This window comes from Canis lupus, chromosome 6 (genome assembly GCF_048164855.1).
Source record: "Canis lupus baileyi chromosome 6, mCanLup2.hap1, whole genome shotgun sequence".
In the NCBI taxonomy this organism is placed as follows: domain Eukaryota; kingdom Metazoa; phylum Chordata; class Mammalia; order Carnivora; family Canidae; genus Canis; species Canis lupus.
Window position 1 is genome coordinate 59,808,196 of NC_132843.1, and position 21,745 is coordinate 59,829,940.

Genomic DNA, 21,745 nt, shown 5'->3' on the forward strand with positions numbered 1-21,745 from the left:
CTGGACGTGAGCCCCACCTCTTAACAATAAGAAGGCTTGAGCCCCTCCCTTAATGCTTCTCACTTATCAGCCCCCAACTTCCTGCCGTGATCCAGAGGAACTGGTGAGTTGTGTTGTTGGCAGGAAGAAATGTCGAGAAGGGCTCAGTTCATTCTTGGGTTCTCGGTCTAAAGTGGTGGCAAGAGGAAATAGGAAAGCAGCACGCACACAAAAAGGCTACCGAGAGGGAGATTGGCCTCTGAGAGCTGCCAAGTGATAAGGGAGATAAGGGAGATTTGCCCAACTCAGCAGCCTTGCGCTGCGTGGAGGTTTTATTTCAATAGCAGGATAATCATATTTCACATGTGTGTATCTCTTTACAGAAAGGGTTGGCCTGGGGGTGGATCTCATTTAATCCTCAGAAGGACTACAAGGTAGGAATTAACCCTATTTGATCCCATCTGGCTGCTTTAAATTAACTCTTCCCTCGCCACCGCCTCCCGCCCTGGGGTATAGAACCATACCAAGTTTCAGTTAGAGACCGAAACAAGGAAGACTTTCCTTCATCCCTCTTCCCTCTCCAGCTAACACTCTATTCATCTCCACGCACCGCCCCCCCCACCCCCACCGCAGCCCCATTGCTCTTCTTCCCTTCACTCACTCTCCCCTGGGATCTTCCCCTAAGTGCCCTGAAGTTGTTCTCGGTACCATCACTACCGATGTCCATATGTCCAGTCCAATCAGTCCAATGGATGCCAGTCCGTCCACACCATCACGAGCCTCTAGCAGCATTTGGAGCCAGTCTCTGCCAGTTTCCTCCTATTGAGCCCACTCCTTCTCAGCCTTGCCCTTGCTACCAATGTTTTTTTCTACCAGCCCTCTCTCTCTCTACATGAACTCACTTTTCATCTTCAAAATCCTGCTGGAGGGACGCCTGGGTGGCTCAGCGGTTGAAGCTGCCTTCCGCACAGGGCATGATCCTGAAGTCATGGGATTGAGTCCCACATCGGGCTCCCCACATGGAGCCTGCTTCTCCCTATGCCTGTGTCTCTGCCTCTCTCTTTCTGTGTCTCTCATGAATGAATAAATAAAATATTTTTTTTAAAAATCCTGCTGGAGCTTCCAATCCATGGGACCTCCCTAACCACAGTGTCCCCACCTCTCACCTTTTTCTTGCTCTTCTCCCCCTCCTCTTGCCTTCTTGGCCACTCTTCCATGGCTTCGGGAAAGCACGGAACATGTTGTGTTGGGACTATTTGTGTGTCCATGTTCCCCAGATTAGGAACAAGTTCAGGATGGATTCAGTGACTTCTCCATGTTTACATTCTTGGTGCCTGGCTCCGGGCCTGGCACATGAGAGATACTTGGGTTTGGAGGTGTTTTGCAAATTCTCAAGAGTCAAACAGCTAGGGAGCTCCTGGCTGGCTCAGCTGGTAAAGCATGCCACTCTTGATTTCAGGGTTATGAGTTCAAGCCCCATGTTGGGCGTGGAGCCTACTCTAAAAAAATAAAAATAATTTTAAAAAATGGAAAAGAGCCAAATATGTGATAGACCCTCGTCTTCTTACTTTAAAGGAGTCAGTCTCTCTCCCTCAGCACAGAAAAGAACCCCATTGCAAGTATTTAATCCTAAGTGCTTCAACCCCAGCAAATTATAGAAATCAATAGGCAAGATGGCAGGAAGGATTTCCTTCTTCCCCACAAACAGTGCCTTGCTACCAGGTGTGGAAGGATTGTTTGGTGTTTGTAGCCTTCCTTTTGCAAACTCCAGGATAAGAGAAGAAGGAAGAAAAAAAAAAAGAAAACCACCTCCCATTTCTTCCTCCCAGTGGACAGTCACTGCCATCACTTCCTTTTGAGCCAGGAGGCAGGAAGTCTACCCTGGCTCAGGAGACTCCTGATTGGAGGGGTTAGAGAAGGACTTTGCAGCTGGGCCGGCTCTGAATAGGACCACTACCATCCTGAAATAATCCTCCAGAGGAAACTTTCATAAGGTAGCCACAGATACACCTGGAAGGAAGGAAACGCCCCTCTGCACCAGGAATAAACAAGCTTTCTAGGGAGAGGCTCTGAAATCAGACAATGTGTGCATGGCCAATTACAAGCTCAAGTTCCACCCAAATACACACAATCAAAGGCTTTATAAGGCCATCATTACAAGCACGAGGCCCTCCTGCTGTTTGGGCAACATTTTAGTGCTGCAGTGAAGCAAGATAAATGTCATCAAAGCAACAAGGTAAAGACAGACCCATTCGGCAGTGCTTTGTTTTGACCCGGTGAGTCACTTCGCCTTGTCATTTCTAACCCTGGGAGGGGGAGAAGGAAATGGAGAGGAAAGAGGGGACTGTGTTGTGCATGTAATTTGTTTCCCCATTTCAGACGGCTTTCTAATGAGCTTTCTCATTAAGGGCTCTGCGAGCCTATGCTTAAAGTTTTCCAGACAAGCAAATGAACAGGAGAGAAATCAGATGGTGTCAGGCCAGCACCTAATGTTTTGTTTTAAAGATAAAATAATGGGGGTGGGGGTGTGAAAGACAACATTGCTATTTTGGAGAAGAGAGATTTGAGAACTCTTGTGTCCAAGATCATTTGAAAATGAATGACACGGTTTTATCCAATTCCTCATGAAAAATACTAATGTTCATCAATTATTAGAATATTAGAGTGGATCTGTGATAGCATTTCTCTATCAACTGGTTCCCATGGAGAGTCGTAATTGTCCTGTGCTATCCTAGCCCTGGGTTCATGTTTCTGGCATGGTACTCATTACACTGCATCAGAGGTAATGTCCCCTCTAAGCCCCAACCCTGGTGGGGTCAGCACTCAGGCTTTCCTAGCTTCCTTTATATTTCCACAGCCTAACACAGTGTCCAGACACATAGGAGACACTCAATAAATGTGGTTTTACCATTTAACTGAATTCATTAGGTGCTATTAGTACATGAAAAAGCACATAAAATAATGAGACTTGAGTATTAGATTGCAAATCATCAGAGTGATTTATCACCTTTCAAAGTTCAACAAACATTTTAATGTGCTAACAATCCCTAATTAAAGCAGCAGCCTTTAATTGGGAAATTATTAAGCAGGAGGAAATACTGATGGGGACTCAGATACAATTTTTCAAAAAATAGTCTACTGGGGGGCGCCTGGGTGGTTCAATCAGTGAAATGTTTGCTTCGGCCCAGGTCATGATCCCAGGGTCCTGGGACCAAGGCCTGAGTCCAGCTCCCTGCGCGGAGAACCTGCTTCTCCCTCTCCCCCTACTCCTCCCCCTGCTTGTGCTGGCTTATGCACTTTCTCTCTCTCTCTCTCTCTCTCTCTCTCTTCTCTCTCTCTCAAATCAATAAAATCTTTTTTTTAATCAATAAAATCTTTATAAAAAATTGTCTACTGGATTTCTGAGCATCAATTAGCTCTTTTTACAATGGAGAAAAGGATGAGGTTGTTGCTTTATCTTTCTAGCATATTGGCTTAACAGGACAGAACACACAAAAGTAAATTCTAGCAGTTGCCTATGCTTGAACCAGTTGTCCAGCAATCCTTCTCTCTGCTTGTATGGCATAAGGAATACCTCACTTGTGTTGATTCCAGGGACTTTCACAAATATACGGGAACAGTCAAACATAGAGTTGGCCCTGGAACATGTGCTCAATAGAAACCAGGTGCCCATGGCCAGCAAAGGCACAAGAAGAAAAGAGGGGCGTCCTTTCTCTTGATTGGAGAATAGACATCAAGAGAAAGTAACAGTCCTTTTTAAAACATTTACTCAATGGTCCAGCTAAAAATGCTGCTTGCTGCTCTTGTGTGTCCCAGACCGTACTTTATACCAGATCTAGGCCACCTCTGAGTCTCTCTCTTTCTCACTGAGGTCCACACTTGACCTGTGAGCAAGGATCACGGGATCCATCCCTATAAGCAAAAGAATGACATTGGGTGTCCTCAGACTGCATATCTGGAACATTTTCTCTAATGGGCATCACCTAGTTGATATTTTGCAGTGTGATCTGAAGACTGTGCATCAGATCCTTAAAAATGCTGATTAAGAGGATCGGTCTCCCCGATGGCTTGGCATCCTGGTGTCTCTAATGTTATCAGCTCCCACCATGATTCTGCTTCCTGCTGAAGTTCAAGAGCCTCTGGTCCTGGCTGCTGACCTAGTGGTGCCTTGGATCGCTAGAGGGCACCCTGGAACAACATTTTTCCCAGGCTGTGGGCTCTCAGCTTCTGCCAACCGACCAGGGCTGCACATAGTTCTGGGTTACAATTTCCAAGCCCATCCTGGAAGCACAGTTTCCTTTAAGAAACTTTTCCCAATTGCCACATCACCAAATACATTGACCATGCATTTCCACGGCGGGACTGTAACAAACACAACATGTAAAGAAAAATGCGACTTCAAGTCATCCTATGTTTACTCATTAAATATTTAAAATTGGGCAGCCCGGGGGAGGGAGGGGTGAGGGAAGCTCAGCAGTTTAGCACCGCCTTCAGCCCAGGGGGGGCGTGATCCTGGAGACCCAGGATCGAATCCCACATTGGGTTCCCTGCATGGAGCCTGCTTCTCCCTCTGCCTGTGTCTCTGCCTCTCTCTCTGTCTGTGTCTCTCATGAATAAATAAATAAAATATAAAAATAAATAAATATTTAAAATTGTGTACCACACTGGGTACTAAAGAAGGGATTGATAAAAGAAGACATTCTTTCTACTCTCGAGAAAAATGTGGGAAAGATAAGGAATACATATGAAATCACTTAAGATATAACTAATATTAAATTAATTTTCAGGGACGCCTGGGTGGCTCAGCGGTTGAGCACCTGCCTTTGGCTCAGGGTGTGATCCCGGAGTCCCGGAATCGAGTCCCATATCGGGCTCCCTGCATGGAGCCTGCTTCTCTCTCTGCCTGTGTCTCTGCCTCTCTCTCCATCTCTCATGAATAAATAAATAAAATCTTTTTTAAAAATTAATTTATTAACTAATTTTCAAATTAAAAAATATATAACCAATAACTAACTCTGAGACAAGTGTCAGTCTAGACACAAACAAATTGCTCCATGAGGGGCCCTAAGCTGACTGGGATAACTGGGGAAAACCAAGAATCTTTGGGAAGGAATTGAGGAAAAGGTGGGATGAGAAAGAAGGAAGAAGGGAGGGCAGGCCAGCTCAACTGCACCATGTCTGTCTAATTCAGGGCCTTTCCTTGTGTCTCAGCAGGGACTTAACTCAAATAAACATGGTAAATGCAAACATGGGAAGGACCACTGGACCTTCTGTTGTCATACTGGCATAATGCCCATGTGTTCAACAAACACTTGTAGAGCACTACCGTGTGCCAGGCACTGGCCGTGCCCTGGGAAAACAACGGTGGGCAAGACAGATGACTTCGTGCTGCCTTCGGGTGTTTACAATCCAGTTAGGAGAGACAGACAAACGTGTAATTACAAAGTAGTGTGTAAGTAATCAGTTAAGTAGGAGGTCTGTGGAAGCTCATAGAGAAACCTCATCCAGAGTGGGGGGGCGGGGGGGTGAAGGACGGCTCCCCTGGGGTAGAAATGTTCAATACAAGTTTGCAAAAACTTGCCGATGAGTTAGGAGCAGCAAGAAGAGGCGTGTTTGGAAGTTGGGGAAGAGAGGAAGCAGACCACATTTGAGGAACTGAAAGAAATTCAGTGGAACTGGTGGAGTGGTGGGGTAAGGGGGCGGGGTGAGGTGGGGCACAGGGCAAGCAGGGCCAGCTCCCGTAGAGCCTTGTAAATCCTCTTGGGACATCCCTCAGGGTTACCCTAAGGACTCTGGGGAGCAATTGAAAGGTTGTGAGCAGGCTTAGTGCTGTGACCAGTTCTGCCTCTGCCAGCCAGGGTCAGGGCTACCTCAGTATATTAATAAGCCAGCAAAGCCGGAGGTATCCGCCTCTTTCTTCAATTGGAACTTTCTCGTTTCCTTCCTCCATCCTCAATCACCGGCTTCCCAGGAAACGCTTTAAACACAGAGGTCTCTTTTTAAGTGGGCCTCACATGCCAGCTGACAAAGGAGGCAGAAAAGCCCCAGAGATGTGGCTGTCACAAACCCATCGGTCCCTCTGGCGTGCACTAGGATCCTCACAAAAGGCAATTTCTGGCAAAGAGGGGAGGGGGCAGGGCCACCCCTGGATGGAGAGGAGGAGCCACCTGAACCCCTTGCCCCTAGGTTGGAGGCCCTCAGCACCGCCACCAAACCAGTTCAAGGCAATCCAGAGGGGAAGCTACAGACCTGTGAACTGATGCACAAAACTGACAGGAACAGTCCAAAGAGAGGCCTTATCTAGCCGGGTAACTGCTGTTTTATTGCTCTTATTACTGACTTACTTTCACTTGGCCCACACATCAAACCGCAGGCTTCTGAATCAGGCCTCCCATCCTTATCTACCTGGTAGCCGAGAGGCAGGTGAAGGCAATAAACCCACAGGCCCAAAAGAAGCAGAATACTAATGCAGCTGATTGAGCCTTCCAATTAAAGCCGAGCTCCACGACTGTTTGCCTAGAGCTTCATCAGAGAGGCACTCCTTTTCTTTGCTACGAGCTCCACCCTCGGCAGGTCCCAGGCGCCCTGAGCCCTCTCCTCATGTCCTAAAATGGAGGCCTTGTGGAGAACAGGCCTTCGAGTAACACAGTTCCTCAATTCCGGCCTCCGCGGAGACAGCAGGCCTCATGCCCAGTTTCCTTTGCTTCAGAGCAAGGAAGGGTCTATGTGCAGCGCCTGGAGCCTTGGGCACAAAAATAGAATATTTGAGCGTTTCGATTTTCCTTTCCTGACAGTGGACACGCTCAGGAAGAGGCACTTCAACGAGATTGTTTTTTTTTTTTTTTTCTGTGTTTTTCAAAAAACACATTCAATGGGAAGGAGCAAAGTTGTGGAGAGAAGACTTGTCAGCCTTATCCTTTTCCTTCCCCAGACAGGCTCAGGTGAGGCGGACCTTCCCCCTTCACTGCCTTCTCTGCTGCCACCCGCTTCCTCTCCCGCCCCCTAGCTTCCAGACTCTTTGCACGGCCCCCCACTAAGTCCTATAAGCACCCCCTCACTTCGGTTGTTGGGCTCATAACTGAGACTTCCCACACAGTGATACGAAGAGACATATGATTCAAGCATCCCCATTCCAGAAATATTATTATAGTCTCAGGAAAAAAATAGGGGCCTGCTCAATGTCTGTCACCTGAAATAAACTCCCTGTTCCTTCCCTATTGCTCCTGCAGATGCTCAGTTCTAAAGATCAGTCCCGTTTATTTGGCCACCCTCGAGGCTCCTAACCCCAGCTAGTGGCTGAGGGAGAGGGAGGAGGGAAGGGGCCCTCTGAAGTTGGTCACCTCAGGGTATGTGGAGCACATGCCTGTCACGTGGATGTAAAATGTGCCGCTAACCTCTGCGGCTCCCTAGAGAATCCACAGTTTGTGTCTCTTTGCAGAGCTCAGAACAGCCTGTATGTTCTCCTCTCTCTGTTGTGTGCCTGGCGCTTCCCCAATGAGATATCTCCTGGAAAAGCTTTTCCGGTGAGGGGTGGGGAGCTTTTGTTCTCTGGGAAATGTGGTGCCGCTAATTAAGAGCATTGTCCCAGGACGGGGGAGGTTCTAGAGACTGCTTCCAACTGGGGGTGAGTGCTGCTCTGCTGTCTCTAACCACTGTTGGGATGTTCTTGATCTTTCTGCCCGGCGGCGGAGCTAACCGTTCTGAGGGGAGATTGTGACACAGCCCAATAAAATAAAAATAGATCTGTGAAGTGCGATCTCTCTCTTTTTTCTTAACATTTTCTCTGTGGTAAATGGAGATTCTATTACTAACTCATTTCAGAGAAGGACTCTCCAACAGTTTGGCTTTTGACCCCTACCCACCTCATAGGAGCTGGAGGTCACAGGACTAATGACATATTCTGTTTCACCCCCATTTCTCATGTAACAACACAGAGGCCTGCAGCTAAAGTGAAATTTCTAGCAGCTATTTAAAAAAAAGTTTTAATTGAAATATAGTTAACTCCAGCAACTATTTTTGATTTAGCTGTTGGTTGTCAGCATAGAAGTAGTTCAACAACTCTGAGTTCTTGATTTGAAAACCGGGAGTAGCATATTTTATGGTATCCTACCCTGCACTGCAAAGTTTAAAAATATCACATAAGCTCTGATTGTCCTCACAGTGGCAAATACAATTAGGATCAAACTCTGTGGAGGCAGCACTCTGCAAGGTAGATCACATTCCTGGTTTGCTCTCTCAGGATTTGAGAATCTTCATACATTAAGTACTACAAATATTTATTAAGCATTTACTATGTACGAAGTAGTGTTTTGAGTGCTTTGGCTGTACTAGGAAACAAACAGATTCCTGCCCTCGTGGGGCTTATTGATATTCTCCCTAGAGAAGGTAATAAACAAAATACAATAAATAGATTATGTGATATATTGAAAGGTGATAAGTGCTTTGGGAGAAAAAAACTGGATCAGAGTAAAGAGCACTGGGGAGAGTTGGGGTGAGGGGCTGTGATAGGGTGGCCACGGTATTCAGAAGCTGGCCATTGAGAAGGTGATTGTTGGACAACTCAGAGGAGGTGATAGACTTAGCCCTGTGGATGTCTATGGAAGAGAGGAGAGCCAGTGCAAAGGACCTGAAGTGAGACCATGCCTAGAACAGCAGAGGCCACCGTGGCTAAAGTAGGATAGTATAGGAGGAGAGGGCAGACAAGTGGCAGGTTCTAGGTCCAAAGAGCCCCAAATGCCATGCTAAATTGATTTTGCCTTTTACTCTGAATGAAAGGAGGAGTAAACCACAGGAAGTTTTTGAGGCAAGGAATGAAATGTTAGGCTTAACATTTTAACAGATTCACCCTGGCTGCTATATAGGAATAAAAGACTATATCAGAGGGATGTCTGGGTGGTTCCGTGGTTGAGTGTCTGCCTTAGGCTCAGGGTGTGGTCCCAGAGTCCAGGGATCAAGTTCAGCATCAGGCTCTCCTGGAGGAGCCTGCTTCTCCCTCTTCTGTGTCTCTCATAAATAAATAAAAATCTTTAAAAAAAAAAAAAAAAAACACTATATTAGTGGGACCCCTGGATGGCTCAGTTAGTTGGTTAAACATCTGCCTTCGGCTCAGGTCATGATTCCCTGCTCCCCCCTCCCAACCCCCACCCCCTTCCTGGGATAGAACCTGCTCCCTGCTCAGTGGGGAGTCTGATTCTCCCTCTTCCTCTGACCCCACCCCCTTCATGTTCTCTCTCTCTCAAATAAATAAATAAATAAATAAACAATCTTTTTTTAGAAAAAGACTATATTAGAGTATCAGCAAAAGTGATGAGCCCTAAGTATAGAAATATATATTTTTTTTTCTCTGAATATATTTTGAAAGTAGAGACAAGATTTGCTGATAGATGGGACATGGGGTATGAGAATAAAAGTTAAGTCAAGGATGACGCCAAGGCCTGTGGCCTAAGCGGCTGGCAGAAGGAACTAAGCATTACCTGAGAAAGGAAAGGCTTTACCAGGGTTACCGGGGGCCCATTTGATGTAAATAACATTTTCTGTGGTTCTCCTCCAAGCGTGCTCATCACAATCACATGGTGGCAACTTCGCCAATTATACTTACCCCAAGCCCCAAAGATTCAACCTTAGTAGATTTGGAGTGAGGTCCAAGAGTCTATATTTGATGTACACTTTGAGAATCACAGAATTGTAAAGTAGTATTTGGTGCCAGGATGCCCAGGTGGCTCAATGGTTGGGTGCCTGCCTTCAGCCCAGGGCCTGATCCTGGAGACCCCGGAATCGAGTCCCGCATCGGGCTCCCTGCATGGAGCCTGCTTCTCCCTCTGCCTGTGTCTCTACCTCTCTCTCTGTGTGTCTCTAATGAATGAATAAATAAAATCTTAAAAATAATAATAATATTTGCTGCAGTTCTGCATTTAATTTGGAACTTCAGAATAAACAAGTAAAAGGGTTCATAGACCATTTTCTCATTGGCTGGGATGAACTAGGTACCACAGGTCGGTCCTTCCTTTTAAAATTTATTCAGGATGACTTCCTTTCGGCCGGAACCACCATCTTCCAGTAATTCGCCAAAATGACCAACACAAAGGGAAAGAGGAGAGGTACCTGCTGTATGTTCTCTAGGCCTTTTAGAAAACATGGAGTTGTTCCTTTGGCCACATACATGCAAATCTATAAGAAAGGTGATATTGTGGACATCAAGGGAATGGGCACTGTTCAAAAAGGAATGCCCCACAAATGTTACCATGGCAAAACTGGAAGAGTCTACAATGTTACTCAGCATGCTGTTGGCATTGTTGTAAACAAACAAGTTAAGGGCAAGATTCTTGCCAAGAGAATTAATGTCCACATTGAGCATATTAAACACTCAAAGAGCTGAGATAGCTTCCTGAAGCGTGTGAAGGAAAATGATCAGAAAAAGAAGGAAGCCAAAGAGAAAGGTACTTGGGTCCAACTGAAGCACCAGCCTGCCCCACCCAGAGAAGCACACTTTGTGAGAACCAACGGAAAGGAGCCTGAACTGCTGGGACCCATTCCCTATGAATTCATGGCATGATAACTGTAAAGAAAATAAAAGACCTCAGGATTGTTAAAATATATATATATATATTCAGGATGAACTACATAGAGTTTATGAAACAGTTAAAGCTTAAGCACAGAAAAATGATAAATGATATGGGATGAAAACCAGGTCCAGCTCCAATCTCTGTCACTAGAGAATTGGTTATGGGACAGTCGTGTCTTGAATAGGTTCCTCTGATGCTCTCCTCATGGGGGATATATAAACAGGAAGCCAAGCACCATCCATCCTGCAGTGACCATGAGGAGACACAGGAAGGTAAGCCTCCAGTGTGGCAAAAAAAAACTGGAAGGCAAAAAGTATCTCCAGGGACGTTTAAGGGATGATTAATAAGGGGCATTTTAATTGCACTACTGGGCATCTACCCCAAAGATACAGATGTAGTGAAACAATGGAACACCTGCACCCCAATGTTCATAGCGGCAACGTCCATAATAGCCAAACTGTGGAAGGAGCCACGATGTGTTTTGATAGATGAATGGATAAAGAAGATGTGATACACACACGCACACACACACACACACTGGACTATTACTCAGCCATCAGAAAGGACGAACACCTACCATTTGCTTCAACATGGATGGAACTGGTGGGTATTATGCTGAGTAAAATAAGTCAATCAGGGAAGTCAATGGTCTCACTTATATGAGGAATATAACAAATAGTGAAAGGGACTCTAAGGGAAAGGAGGGAGACTGGGGAAAACTGGAGAGGAAGACAAATCATGAGAGATTCCTAACTCTGGGAAACAAACAGAGTTGCAGAAGGGGAGGAGGATGGGGGGATGAGGTGACTGGGTGGTGGGCACTAAGGAGGGCACATGATGAGATGTGCACTGGGTGTTCTACTATATGTTGGCAAATTGAATTTAAATAAAACATTTTTAAAAAATAAAGGGGCATTTTGATATCGTCCATCCCCTCAGGCACTATCTATAAACACTAATGGCAAAGGTTACGGATCCCAGTTTCTAGATTTAAAAACTGGGGACTCAGGCGGCCAAGTTCACATGCTTACACTTAACCAACAATCCAATGATAAACTGGGCCTCCAAGCGACAAATCAAAGGCCAGCTTTGCAGGTTCCCAGGGCTGTCAGCCTTTCCTCGTCATAATCGGTTCCACCAAGAGTTGGAATCCCTCAATGAAAGGAAAAGTTGCATAATGAAGCAGCATTCAACGGGGACCTTCTATTCAGCCTGACGCCCAGTCCTCCTGGATCATTTTCTCCAGCTCTTTATTCCTGTGCGGTGGGGGTGGGAACACTGGAGACAAAACGGCAGCTACTTACTCAATTTTGCTGCTCCCAGCGTGTCTGACTCACACCTGCTGACAGGAATGAGGCTCAGCGTCTTCATTCCCCGCGGAGCTGGAGGTGGATTTTAACTTGCCCTTGCCTTCCCCCAGGAAGACTGTCAGCTCGGTTCTGGTTTCAATACAAAAAAACAAAAACAAAAGGAAAGAAACAAAGCGACTCCACAAACCTTTATTACTCAGCAGGTCACTAGAGGCGGAGAGGGAGCAGCTCGGTCCTTAGTCTCACGTGGAGGAACCAGTGCTGGCAGTTGAAAGGCCACCTTTTGACTTGTAAAACAGCAGCTAAATTGGCCACAGAGGCACTTTCTTATGCAACGAGGAATGAGGGGCTCCCCTTTCTGTATTCAACTTTCACGCTGAAAATATTCTTTTCACTGGGGGGAATGTCCATTTGGTGACATTTATTGCGGAGGACTGCTCATCGTTGGGTGCAATTGAGCATTCATTTGACCTGAAAAATAATGCTCACGTCCGAGCAGAGTACAGAACAAATGACTGTGACTCGCTATTCTTAGCGCCAGTAGCTGCGATTGCGGGTTGCTACTTTGTTTTCCCATCAGTGCAGATAGGCTGGTACTTAGGCTTAGCGGGCCCCCCCGCCCCAGACAGTCTGGAGGACTCCCAGCCGCTGCTAAGACGGCTGGCCCAGGAGTTAGGGCTGTGCAGGTCAGTCTTGCAGAGAGCAGAGGTGCCCGTCACGTGCGGATGAAACTCCTAACCTGGTTTTCCTTAGTATGTTGCTCTAGGACACTAAGACCATTTGGCAAAGGGGCACTGCCTGTGGGATCTGTTCAGATTTAGCCGATCCTGGAAACTAACTTTCTCTGGATCCAGGACTCAGGTAATTTCCCCACTGCATTGGAATATTTGACCTTTACTTGCACACTCCTTAAGTGGCTAGTGATTGTGCTTTTTTGCCTCTCTCCTAGAGTTGCTTTGGGATATTGAGAAGGGGGGCACAATTCAAGAGCAAATTGCTCTGATTAATCGTATATTTATAGTTCAGTCTATCAAGGTCATTTCCCTAGATGCTAGCCTTTCTTTATGAAGACAGAAATACTGTGTCAGTGTCTGTCTATCCCTAGGAGAGGCGGGAGGCCAATGAGGAAGGCAAGCAGTTATGAGTGGGATGAATATTTATTTATTTACATGTATGTGTATATTTGACAGCTTGGTGCCACACGTGTATCTGGTTCGGCTTTTTCTCACTCTGAAACTTCTCATAGGTCACCTCAGCTCCCCTCAGCTAGACTATTTTTTGGGGAAACAAACCTACCCCATTAAACAATTTTATTCTCTTTCTGTCTCACCCCTGACCGAACTAAGCATCTGGTGGCACTACTTTTTAAAAATTGACTTTTATGGGCACTTGGGTGGCTCAGTTGGTTAAGCGTCTGCCTTCAGCTCAGGTCATAATCTCAGGGTCCTGAAATCATGCCCCACTTTGGGCTCCCTGCTCAGTGGGGAGTCTGCTTCTCCCTCTCCCTCTCCCTCTCTCTCTCTGATCCGCCCCACCCACTCTAGCTAGTGCTCTCTCTCTCACTCCCTCAAATAAATAAATAAAATATTTAAATAAATAAAAATAAAAATCGACTTCAAAATCACACAAGCTTGTGATGCTTGAGAACTAAAGCCTACTTCTATGACTCTGAAAGGAAAGACACCCACAGAACACAGCCCTCTCCTTGAGGGAGATTACAGGTGTCTATGACACTCTGAGAATGGAGGGCCTAGGAGACTTAAATTACTGGAAAACAAGTTAAAACAGTTACCTTCATGTTTCCTTGTTTTAACAGGCACATTTATGTAAAGAAGACATTACCTCAGAATCAGTCATGCCGCCTTCAGGAACCTTGAGGTGTCCTGTTCGATTCCAACATCCCTTCTCAAGGGAGTATAATTCCCTGAGTGCTTGGGTAGAAATAGAATGACCTCATTTCCAAAAAGCTCCAAGAGACCAGCGACCATATCAGTGTACTTTTTATGCATAGTGCTTAGAGTAATGTATTTAATATTTACTTTGGGGTTAGCCTTAAGAATTTTGGTGACAAGTTTAGATACAAACATTTCCTTCATCTATTCACTTCATACATGTTTAGTAGCTCTATAGAACTAAATGTTATCGTACCTGCCTTCAAAAGTAACAACAGCCTTCTTTTTGAATGCTTGCTGTGTGCCAGGCACCATTTGAAATATTTTAGTAACTTTTCTTATTCAGTCTTGTTTATAACAGTTCCATAAGATAGATCTTATTATGACCTCCAGGTCAGATGACAAAACTGAGGCACAAGTTAGCCAGTTGTCTAACATCCTAAAACTAGGAGGTTGCAGAGTCTAAGTTGGAATTCAGGCAGTCTTGCTCCAGAGCCTGAATTCTGAACCATTGTACTTGACTGCCATGGCCTCAAGTGCCTTGGGTCCAAAGAGAAAAAACAGACAATGTACTATGATTGAAAGAAGTGTAAGTATTTGATATATTGATCCAGGCTACTTAGGACCATGACATGCATTTTTCAACCAAATTCCCAGCTTTGTTATGAGTCTAAAAACCATGCCTGGAAAGTACATCAGCCTAATCCACATTAGGTAGAAACATGCAGGCATACAGGTTGTTGCAGGACAGATGTCCGAGGGGAGTAGTTATATTGAGACCAAGGACAGAGTTCTAACAGAGAATCCAGTATCAGTTCATCAAGGCCAGATACAAGACTGTGTGGGAGACATGGAAGCAAGAAGAGTTGGTGACAGATGGCCAGGTCACAAGAGGCCAGGCATGCCGTGCCAAGAAGTTAGGGTTTTATCTTGAAGGATTTGCACTTTAGAGAGATCACTCTGGCTGCAGGATGGAGAGTAGATTAGAGAAAGACAAGACTGAAGTCAGACAGTCAGATCTGGAGATTTTTGCAGTCATCCTGGTCAGAGGAGGTGGGGGCTTGGAAATGGAAATAAGTAAATGGATTCCAGAGATATTTAAAGGTGTAATTGTCAGACTTGATTGGAAATGGGACACAAATAAGGGAGAAGAAGTTGAGAATGACACCCACATTTCTGCCTTAGGCAACTGGTTGGATGGTAGGACCATTTGCTGGCACAGGGAACCCAGCAGGAAGAACAGGTTGGGAGGGAAAACCAGGTGAGTTTGGAGCAGTTGAGTTTGAAGAGCATGAAGTGCCTATAGAATATCTAAGTGGAAATGTTTGGAAGATAGATTGATATGCTATTTAAATATGAAGCTCAGAAGGGAGATTCAGGACAGAATTATAAATCTGGAAGTCACAGGCAAAAAGATGGTAACTAAACCCAAGGGAAAGGATGGGGCCACCTAAGACAAGTGTGTATATTGGGAAAGATAGAGGCCCCAGGGCAGAATCCCAAGGAAAAAGGACAGCCAGTGGAAGAGGAGCTTAAAAAGAAGAAAGTACAGCAAAATAGGTAAAAAGAAAATCTGGGGGAGGGGGGGATCCCTGGGTGGCTCAGCAGTTTAGCGCCTGCCTTCTGCCCAGGGTGTGATCCTGGAGTCCCGGGATCCAGTCCTACATTGGCCTCCCTGCATGGAGCCTGCTTCTCCCTCTGCCTGTCTCTGCTTCTCTCTCTCTCTGTATCTCTCATGAATAAACAAACAAAAAAATCTTTTAAAAACAAAGAAAAGCTAGCTGAACAAAGGGAACAGTTCAAGAGATAGTGAACAATAGTGCTAAACATTAAGAAGTGAGAAAATGAATGGAGTAAGCAGCGTCCCTAGGATTTTGCAGTTAGGAGGTCACTGGTGTCCTTGGTATCTTCACTGAGAGAAGTATTGATGGCATAAACTGAGATGTGGTGGGGTGAGGAGCAGGAAGTAACAAAATCATTAGACCAAGTGTATATAATTCCTTAAGACCTGTGGCTGAGAAGGGGAAGAGAGAGAAGGGGCAGGGGTTCTTTTGTTTTTATTCATTACACAGAGACGAGCATTTCAATATTGATGAATGGATTTAGTAGATTTTCCTCACTGTAGGTGAGGAAAAGGCAGACAATGAAGCAATAGTGCAAGATTCTTGAGAAAGTGGGAGGGTTTGGAATGCAAACCCCAGCTTCTACCCAGGAGGATGGGATAAGCTTGGTGAGGAGTCAGGGCTTAGAAATGGTGGTGGGAAGTTGAGTTGGTTATCATTGGGTAGCTTGTATTTTCCCCATCAGCAGATCTTGAGTCATTTGTTAGGAGTAAAGGAGAAGTGACATGTGTGGGTGGGAGGGATGGTGGCAGATTTGTGGAGAGCAGAGTCCATGTGAGAGAGCTGCTTTGGAGAATGGAAGAGAACATGTCACAAGGGTCCCACCTGGGTTGGGAGTAAAGTCAGAGGGCCTCTCTGATTGTGATGTCACTTTTAGCCCGATTTTCTGCTTTGAAGGAGACCAAGGAGCTTGCCTGGGAAATACATTATCCTACTCTGCAATTAAGTTTGAAGCATGGGTAGACATGTCAGCTACTTGACTAGTCTTGGAACAAATAAATATTTCTTAGAATTACTATTCATTAATTGTTCATTAATGATTCACTTTAAGTGTTGTGTTTATAGTGGATATGCAGATTCCACAAATTTCATCTTTTCATTAGATTTTAACATCATAACATTGGAATAACTGATGCAAAGAGTTGATATTGCCTGATAGCTAAGAGCACAGGCTCGAGAGTCAATGAAACTTGGGGTTCCTGATTAGGCTACCTGCCAGCCATGTGTCCTAAAGCAAGACTATCTCTTGTGTGTAAAATGAGGATGAGGGCAGCCCCTGTGGCTCACCGGTTTAGGGCCGCCTTCAGCCCAGGGCATGATCCTGGAGACCCAGGATTGAGTCCCACCTCAGGCTCCCTGCATGGGGCCTGCTTCTCCCTCTGCCTGTGCCTCTGCCTCTCTCTCTCTCTCTCTCTCTCTCATGAATAAATAAATAAAGTCTTTAAAAAATATTTTAAAAAATAAAAAATAAAATAAAATGAGGATGATAAGAAAACTTATCTCTTAGAGTTGTTAGAGGAGATAATGTATTTGGTGGGATAATATTGATATATTAACTTTTAAGTTATTAACAAATTTCCTTCCTGGAACTGTTCCTTGTGATCTAATCCATGATGTAGAGTTGGGAACAGGAGAGTGAGGACCAGAGAGGAAAAAGTAGAGAAAGGGTGTTTTCCTAGTTTGAAAATCCCTAAATCAGGCAGCCCTGGTGGCACAGTGGTTTAGCGCTGCCTGCAGCCCGGGGTGTGAATCTGGAGACTCAGGATCGAGTCCCACGTCAGGCTTCCTGCATGGAGCCTGCTTCTTCCTCTGCCTGTGTCTCTGCCTCTCTCTCTCTCTCTCTCTCTCTCTCTCTGAATAAATAAATCTTTAAAAAAGAAAATCCCTAAACCATTTAATAAGATTATTCCAGGCAGGGATCCTGGGAAGCTCAGTTGGTTAAGCATCTGCCTTTGGCTCAGGGTGTCATCCTGGGGTCCTGGGATCAAGCCCAATATCAGGCTTCCTGCTCAATGAGGAGTCTGCTTTTCCCTCTCCCTCTGCCCTTCTCCCCACTCATGCTCTCTTATTTGCATATTTTCTCTTTCTCTGATAAATAAATAAAATCTTTAAAAAAAATTATTCCAGGCAATACTTCTGAAGCCAATAGCAAGAGAGATTGTCTCTGGGGCAAGTGATTTTTTCCCCAAGGAGTAGAAAAGATTCCCTCTTTCCTGGAAGTAAGGAAAAGGAGCTGAGAGAGAAGGATGTGAAGGGTGAAGATTGTCACTGAAGAGAAGTCTAGACTTATCAGAACCAATCCTGTAGGACTGAGGGCCAACTCAGCAAAGAGGACAGTCTACTAGTTATCTATGCTCTGTAACAATTTGCCCCCCCAAATTTGCAATCAGATGAAGCAAACAGTTATTATTTCATAGTTTCTGAGTGCCAGAAACCTGGAGGGGCTTAACTGAGTGATTTTAGCTCAGAGTCTCTCATGAGATTGCAGTTGGCTCACTGCCATCATCTGAAGACTTGAACGGAGCTAGAGAATCTACTTCCAAGTTCACTTACATGGGTGTTAGCAGGAAACCTGTTTCTCAGCATGTGTACCTCTCCATGTGCTCACGACATGGCAGCTGGCTTTCCCCAGAGTAAGGAATCTGAAAGAGAAGAGGAGAGAAATCAAAACAGAAGCCACAGGGTCTTTTATTACTTAATCTTGGATGTATAACATCATCACTTCTTCCCTATTCTTCCACAGTATTATGTTCCTGGTACAACGTGGGAGGGGACTGTATAAGAACATGACTCCTAGATGAGGATCACTGGGGATTATTTTGGAGTCTGACTATCAGAGACACAGTGAGGGTTTTGCTGAAGCAGCCAGACATGAGTGGGAGCAGACCACCTAACCTTCCCGGAACTTTGTTCCTCATCTATGACTCTGTCAGTTCAACTTCCCCTTGGCATCATTTGAGTACTTCTCTTTAACATCAGACTTCCCATAACACAGGGCTTTCCATTAGAAGTGATGGCCATGGGACACCTGGGTGGCTCAGTGGTTGAGCGTCTGCCTTTGGCTCAGGACGTGATCCCAGAGTCCTGGGATCGAGGCCCATATCGGGCTCCTTGCATGGCTCCTGCTTCCCCTGTCTCTGCCTCTCTCTGTGTCTCTCATGAATAAATAAATAAAATCTTTTTTAAAAAAAAAAAAAAGAAGAGGTGATGGCCATGATGCTCTGTGATTTCACTTGTTCCTGCTTTCACTGTCTACATGACCCCCACCTTGCAATGAGCCCCAAGAAGGAATTATCCATGAGCAGGTGTACTCAAGAAATTCCCTTCTTCTCTGGGACTGTAGTTAAACATACTTGAACTTGGGGGCACCTGGGTAGCGCAGTTGGTTGAGCATCCAATTCTTGGTTTCGGCTTGGGTTGTGGTCTCAGTGTCATGGGATTGATCCCCAGTGGGGGCTTCGTGTTCAACACAAAGTCTGCTTGGGACTCTCCCTTCCTCTCCCTCTGCCCTTCTCATTCATGCTCTCTCTCTCAAATAAATAAATAAATCTTAAGAAACCCCCCCCCCAAAAAAACCCACAAACCACACTCTAACTTCATAATGAGAGCTAATTTTCAAAGGTGTGTATTTGTCAGACCCCCATGAAGTGACTCACTTGCCTTTCAGATGAGGAGATTAGGGTCTAGAGAAGTTAAATGACTTGGTGAAGGTAATAACAATCGGTGGTAAAACCAAGATTTGAAACCTATCAACCTGGTTCTAAATTCATGATCTCATCTTCTATTCTATGTATTCAGCACAGAGCCCAGCATTAGTAAGTGTTCCATAAATGTTGGTCAGTATTATTACTTTTCCTCAGGGGAAGAAAAGATATCTTCTGAATTCAAGAACCTGAAGGATTGGGACACCTGGGTGGCTCAGTGGTTGAGCATCTGCCTTTGGCTCAGGGCATGATCCCAGAGTCCTAGGATGGAGTCCCACATCCGGCTTCCTGCATGGAGCCTGCTTCTCCCTCTGCTTGTGTCTCTGCCTGCCTCTCTCTGGGTTTCTCATGAATAAATAAGTAAAATCTTAAAAAAAAAAAAAAAAAAAAAAAGAACCTGAAGAATTGGTGCAGTCCTTTTAAAAGGTAAAGGTTATGTTTTTATTACATTTTTTGTTCCTCTCATTGGCAACCCAACAAAGGGTATAAAAAGTTGTATTTATCAAATAGCCATTTTGATCCCTGTGCCCATTGAAATTGCTCAGTGGTGGCTCTAATGTGGCTATAATTCCCATTTGTTTTACCTTCTGTTTATATGGCTTTAATAATCCCAAGTCATTCTTTCTCCTTTTTTTTTTTTTTTTCAAGTCACTCAAGCATTAGTATCAAGAGCTGCCAATTCTGTTGCCTCAACTGTAGCCAGTACCGCTGCCTTCCTTGAGGGGTCTGAAATGAGTAGGGTGTCTTCTGGGTTTGAAGTTGGCCTCCACACCAAATTTGAGCTGTGTGACCTTGGGCAAGGTACTTTGCCTTGCTGAGCTGCTGTTTCCTCTTTGGAAAATGGGACTGTTGGGAGAATTCAATGAGATAAGATATGTGAAACACTTAGCACAGTGCTTATCACAGAGGAGACTATCTTAGTTAAATGCCATTCTCTCTTTCTTTCTCCCAGTAGGGTTTAATTTCTCTAGTCATTGTGGTCCCAAATCATTTTGATTATGCCAGCTTATGGCATCTAAAATTTATCAGATGATATTTAAAAGCATAAGAGTGCCTAGAGATACCTCTATTTGTTTTTTGTCTTGTTTATACTCAAACCTGATCTCTCCCAATATATTCCCTGAGAGCAGAAGCTATTTCTTATTCATATTTATATTTCTGTCCCCTGTTGTGCCTAGTAAAATGGCTGGCACATGGTAATATTTAATACATACCTGCTGACCTAAATTGAAATCAGAGTGTTTGAAAGGGCTTGGAACTAAAACAAAATAGGAAATGCTTGAAATGAAAGGTGGGTCTTGGGAGAGAGGAATCTGTATTTCCAGAAACATTTCGTGTGCTCTGTATAGATTTTCTTTTTTGTTTGTTTAATTTTTATTTATTTATGATAGTCACACAGAGAGAGAGAGAGAGGCAGAGACATAGGCAGAGGGAGAAGCAGGCTCCATGCACTGGGAACCCGACGTGGGATTCGATCCCGGGTCTCCAGGATCGCGCCCTGGGCCAAAGGCAGGCGCTAAACCGCTGCGCCACCCAGGGATCCCCCTCTGTATAGATTTTCATGTTATATATCATGCAGTATCCTCCATGTACATCTTCAAATCAATTAAATAACATCTTAAGTCTTTAAAGGGAGAATGGTGGCAGAAATAGAGATTCATCTTTTGAAAATATTTAATATTTTATTTCACAAGCTGAAATGATGTGAACACCTAGTACCGGAGAAATTATAGCATTAATCATATTAATGATTTAACTGGTTTCCCAGAGTAAGTATTTCAGTTCTATTATTGCTTAAGGAGAATTCTTAGAGAGAAAAATGTGCCTAGAGGAAGTCAATTTATATTCTCCATTCAACTAAAAGGATGCTTGATAATAGATACCCGATTATATGAATGAGACAAGGAGCCCAAGGCTTTCTCTTCTCCATTGTCTAGTTATACCTGAATAACAAAATATCAGCCTTGGATCAACCCAACAATCTGATTCTTCTGTGCCCACATCTGTCACTTGGCAGCCTGGGGTTGCTGCCTCCTGTTTGGTTATGCAGGGTCCTGGTTCTTTTTAACCCTCACCCCACCCCCACCCCCCTCCTCTCCGGCTCACTGATACTATCCTTCCTTCAATGATGTGTCCTGTCCGAGGAATGCCCGATTAAAATTATTTAGCTTTCCTAGGTATCTCCCATGTATATAGGACATATACATGTTATTTGTTTGGTTTTCTCCTGTTTCAGAAAGAAAGAAAAGAAAAGAAAAGAAAGAAAAGAAAAGAAAGAAAAAAAAGGAAAAGAAAAGAAAAGAAAAGAAAAGAAAAGAAAAGAAAAAAGAAATGCCTGGTCACGACAGAGCTCTTGCAACCTTTTGGGACAGGCTGGGGTGCTCTCCACACCTTCCAGTATTGTACAGAAACACTGACTTTTTAGAAGGGCTGAATCAGGAGAGAGCAAAAACAAAATGATTTTTCTCTTTCTTCAGGTTATATTATTGAGTTGGGTCCACTGTCCCAGCCTTCTCCCTCCTTCATAGCAATTTTCTTCCTCCCAAGATTCCTACTGTCCATCTCTGCAGTCTGGTCTCTACAGTGGTGGGAGAGAGTGAGACAGAGCTCAGGGAGTGGGGGAAGAGATCAGTCAATGCACATTACTCAGTAATAATGTTTTCTGAGTGAAAAGTT

General features: G+C 44.6%; 1 protein-coding gene and 1 pseudogene across 1 annotated transcript in view; one reads left to right on the forward strand and one right to left on the reverse strand.

Moving 5' to 3' along the window:
- LOC140635717 (quinone oxidoreductase-like protein 2) overlaps positions 1–11,987 on the reverse strand; it is a 47,062-nt gene extending 35,075 nt beyond the window's left edge. The window contains exon 1 of the mRNA XM_072830753.1: positions 11,846–11,987. The gene's annotated coding sequence lies outside the window, so the exon portion shown is untranslated. The remainder of the gene's footprint in view (positions 1–11,845) is intronic.
- On the forward strand, positions 10,018–10,531 carry LOC140634744 (large ribosomal subunit protein eL21-like; annotated as a pseudogene).
- Positions 11,988–21,745: the final 9,758 nt, after the last annotated feature.